The sequence below is a fragment of the Euprymna scolopes genome, chromosome 7 (assembly GCF_053919585.1).
Source record: "Euprymna scolopes isolate OS-2025 chromosome 7, ASM5391958v1, whole genome shotgun sequence".
Taxonomy (NCBI): Eukaryota; Metazoa; Mollusca; class Cephalopoda; order Sepiida; family Sepiolidae; genus Euprymna; species Euprymna scolopes.
This window is the reverse complement of record NC_136488.1, coordinates 135,350,133-135,355,132: the sequence shown is the minus strand read 5'-3', so window position 1 is coordinate 135,355,132 and position 5,000 is coordinate 135,350,133. Positions and strand designations below refer to the sequence as shown.

Genomic DNA, 5,000 nt, shown 5'->3' with positions numbered 1-5,000 from the left:
CTTTGACCAAATCGGAATTATTTCAATTTGAACGCCATTAAAAAAAAATGCATGCAACTATTTATCAGTCAATATTGAAACAAAAAATGTATAGAAACAACGACACATCAGTATGGCTAGATATAGCATCTAATATACAAAGCCAGTCTCTTTCTCAATTTTTGTTATCGATAACTTTTTCTACACAAAATCAATATTTGATTTTGATTCTTTAGTTTTTTGAGGGTTTTTTTTTTGTTTGCTTGTTTTTTCGTGGATCGTTGCACGTTAAAAACAATAAAAAGGAATTCGATTTAATTTGTACCAGAAAATACTTTGGCCAGATCGGAATTATTGACGTACGGATACCATCACAAAAGAAAGAGACATAACTCTGTATTCTTCAATAAAGTATACTTACTTTTTTTTTTTTTTGGAAGGAAAAATAATATATTACTTGTATTTATCGGGCTATTGTTTTCATCTTGAATGTTATTTGTGCAACGTTTCGGTCAGTTTGGCCTTCGACCGTCTTCAGCTATGTTGGCTGCTATTTAGAAAAGAAAAGGGAAAAGTTTCCTTTCTCCTTTCTTTCTTTCTTTCTTTCTTTCCTTTCCAAACAATAACCAACATGCCTGAAGACGGTCGAAGGCCAGACCGAGCGAAACGTTGCACAAATAACTCTCAAAGTGAGAACAATAGTCCGATAAATACAAGTCATATAAACAATAAGCCCGCATCTCAAAACTTCAGAAAAAATGATAGGTCGGAAAAAGTTTTAAAGCATAGTTTAGAAAAACAAATTGCAAGTAAAAACACTCCCAGACAACGTCGGTTATGTACAGCTAGTAACATATTCATATACGGCATAATCACGTTTGACACACCGGTTCCCGTCAGATCACCGAAGTTAAGCAACGATGAGCTTGACCATTACTATATGGGTGACCATTTGGGACTTCCAGGTGCTGTATGTGCTCTCCGCTTATCTCGGCATTGTTTCCAGTCATCCTGGACTTCTACTTGTCACTAGTCTCAAGCAATGCAGATTCAGGAGAGGTGTGGTTGTAGATTGCGCAACATTAGCTACACAATTACATGCGCAGCTGCCCCAATAGGGGGTATCCTTTGTCTTTCGAGGCTGAACACCGAATAGCCCATCTATTTTTGTACACGTGTCTTCAGCTCTCTTGCACGTTATCCCTGTCTTATAGTGCTAAACCAACGGTGACAATTACTGATCTATTTTAGTCTATCTCACTCGTTCTTTTTCGTATTGTTTTTTTTTTTTTATATATATAATCTATATATTAATATGATAACATGTGTGTTATTTTCTGTGTCACGCTTACATCCGGGTCGTTTAATTGTCATGTACTTCCATTTCTTTTCTTAAATAATTTTACCAAGAATTCTTCAGAAGTTTTTGTTTCGGTTTCGATTATGGCAAAAGGAACTCAAGTTATATATATATATATATATATATATATATATATATATATATATATGTGTGTGTGTGTGTGTGTGTGTGTGTGTGTGTGTGTGTGTGTGTGTGTGTGTGTGTGTGTGTGTGTGTGTATTTCATAAGTTTTTATTTCGGTTTCAATTTAAGCTAATGCATACAATCATATAGATATATATATTTTTATTTTTGAAATCGACACTTTATAATATATAAAAATCGATAGAACATAACTCTATAATAATATATACGAAATCTGCAAGAAGTAAAATATCATATTTAAGCGTACTTTACGACCGGGCTTTACCGGGCGTTCGTGTTAGCTTAGATAAATTTTTTTTGCAGTTTTAACAAAAAAAAAAAAACTACAATAATATCAGAGCGTCTCCATTTACAATGAACATCTACAGAATGCCAACATCAATATATTCAATACTATCGGCTGCGCCGCGTCGGCACACACAACGCCGAGTCAAACACAAAATCGAGTACAGTCAACATCAAATACACTCAACATAGTCTTACCGTCAACACTTACTATGTGAACTCGGAATATGGGGAATTCCTATATGCACCAAACAAAATCACTGAAAAAAACAAAAATACCCTGAGGGTAAGGATAATGAGTAAACGTTGGATAAAATGATGGTTAAAATTATTACGAACTTGCCAGGATTCGAACCTGGAATCTTCTGATCCGTAGTCAGACGCGTTATCCATTGCGCCACAAGTCCTGTCCGTATGCCGAAAGATAAAACCGCAACTGTATACAGACAGTGCTAAATTCTGTTGACATGGGCAGGTAACTTTTTCGACAAAGTCTTTTTCGACACGAAACGGTTTAAAGCCCCTTATTCCGGGCGTTACGAATCATATATAGATAAGGGCAATCTAGGGACTCACGCCTTTCAGAGAGAAAAAGAATTTTTCAATTTGGTGTATCCGTTCGAAAGTTTTATTAGTATATATGCACACACACGCACGCATAAATAAATCGATAAACATTTAGAATTGTATTAATAGTATAGAGTATAGACGAATGAGTCCTCTGTGGAATTTCCACAGGTCCCGCTAGTAAATAATTTATGTAATAAGTAATACTAAGACAGACATCTGTAGAAGATAAAACGTCGAAATAAAGGAGTCACCAGAAGAAGGAAAAAATCTATTTGTCCTTCTTCTGGTGAATTTTTAATTTGAATTTTTATCTTCTACGGATATCTGTCTTAGTATTATTTACTTGCTAGTTATCTTCTTTTAATCGCGAATAAACCCATAATTGCGATTCTATAAAATAAAGTATATATATATATATATATATATATATATATATATATATATATATATATATATATATATATATATGAACAAATAATTAATAAAACATGTTAAAAGACATCTTGAAAAAGAGTTAAAAACATATTTAATTTTAAAAACGAAGCACAAGATAAGTGGATAGTCCTTAATCCGCGGGGTTTCGAAGAAATACTCTCCTTCTCATAAGAGAGCAGGAATTAGCAAAACGTGGGATCGGATTTTGCATGTAAAAGTATTTAGTGAAACTACAAGTAAGTCACAGATCTTACTTGGTTAAAAAAAAAAAAAAAAAAAAAGAGTGAGGTAAGGGGAGTAGGAGGTAAAAGAAAAATGATAAAAAGATTTCACATGAATGGATAGTCCGGTGAAGGGTAATATATATATATATATATATATATATATATATATATATATATATATATATATATATATATATATATATATATATATATATATAAGAGCAAATAGTTAATAAAACATGCCAAAAAACACCCTAAAACATATTTAATCTGAAAAAGAACATATTTAATCTGAATAGAGTTAAAAACATATTTAATTATATATATATATATATATATATATATATATATATATATATATATATATATATATATATATATATATATATATATATATATAAGCGGGTTTTTATGAAAATTGCTCCAGAAACCATTTGAAGTAAGAAGCTTAAAAAAAATACTACTTCCAGTAGTATTTTGAAATTACAACTTTATAATATATGTCAAATCCTTTGTTGAACGAGATCAGCGAGATGTCCGCCATATTAAATTTGAACTTCTGCAGTTTTGGTTTGATGTTTGATTTGAAGTTTAGTTTGATGAACGGTAAAGGTAAACAAAAAATAAAAAAACAGCCAACAATAAGTATGATATCGATAGATTCTTACAAAAAAAAACAGCAATTCTTCCCCCTTTGTCGGGGACATCGCTCATGGAATGCGAGGATTAACGGACAAAATAAGAAAAGCGAGAGTTATAAAGCTACCGGAAGTAAATCCAAAGTCCACTTTCTATTCTCCTTAGCGATGTGTATATGTGTATATACTTCTAAGTATAGGATTCACTCTTAAACTAATAAACCGATCATTATTAACTTTGGAGCAAAGCTGCATTACATAATGGTGGGTAATGTTGGCTATATTTAATTCAAATTAGCTTTATGCAACGGATGCAAAGTAGGATTGGAGCCTTTCGTGAAAATTCAGATACACTTATTCATGAAAATTCAGATACACTTATTCATGAAAATTCAGATACACTTATTCATGAAACTTCAGATAGATTTATGAAATTTTCACGGTAGATATTAGGCATTGATTGACAAATACTCTCCATATTTCATTTTTTGGGACGGATTTAAAAGTAGAGGGTATAATATAGGTTCCAATTGAAAATTCAAATATATCAGAATTGCATTGAATTTGATCTATTATCATTAGATTTTTGATCCCTCCGACAAAAGGAGGATGGGCCTGTAACTTCACCCTTGTCCGTTCGTCCGTTCAACTTTCCGCACTTTTCTCAATGACTACACCGTGGAAATTTTTGAAATTTTGGCTCAAACATTAAACATGATATGAGTAATAAAAAAAGTTAACAGAACGGATTTTCCGAAGAATTGCTAAAAAGAATTAATAGAAACCATTGTTTTTTTTTATCTCCATTCATCGACTACAAAATGTCGTCCTATTAGTGTAGAAGCGCGCCAAAAAAAAGTGTGCACTCATTTGAGCGAGAAAACAAAAACGAAGTGAAATGTTAGAGATATTACAACTGTCTCTATAATACCATTGAACCCGAGAATGCCACGCGCTGCTGCTGATGCTGCTGTGTGTGAACAAAAACGGTTATTTTCCTGCTTGGCATAATAATTGAGTCAGGACGGTAAAACACTAGAAAGTTAGTCTGAGTCGTGCTGTGTAAGCAAGGACTATTTTCTTTTCTTTCCTTTTCTTCCCCCCCCCCTTTTTTTAAGTAGTTTTCACGTTTCTTGAAATTGGTTCTCGACGCTTACCAGCGCGGTGTGAAAAATTTGACTTTGTCGCTCTTCTTCAGAAAGTATTCATTTGTCACAGTTAGCAAAGATGTCAAGTATACCATAAAGGGGAGTGGAGGGAGGGGAAAATAATCTCCCACAAGAAAAAAAAATTATAATAAAAACCACACACTCATTCACTTTGATGATAATTATTATTAGAGACAGACCCTTGTGTTGTTAGTCG

General features: G+C 32.7%; 1 protein-coding gene, 1 non-coding gene and 1 pseudogene across 4 annotated transcripts in view; 2 read left to right on the top strand and 1 right to left on the bottom strand.

Moving 5' to 3' along the window:
* LOC145279984 (ankyrin repeat and fibronectin type-III domain-containing protein 1-like) overlaps positions 1-5,000 on the top strand; it is a 529,276-nt gene that overhangs the window by 462,837 nt on the left and 61,439 nt on the right. The window lies entirely within an intron of this gene.
* On the top strand, positions 839-956 carry LOC145280477 (5S ribosomal RNA; annotated as a pseudogene).
* Positions 2,103-2,175, bottom strand: Trnar-acg (transfer RNA arginine (anticodon ACG)). The gene has a single exon. It is a non-coding gene; the product is annotated as a tRNA-Arg (tRNA).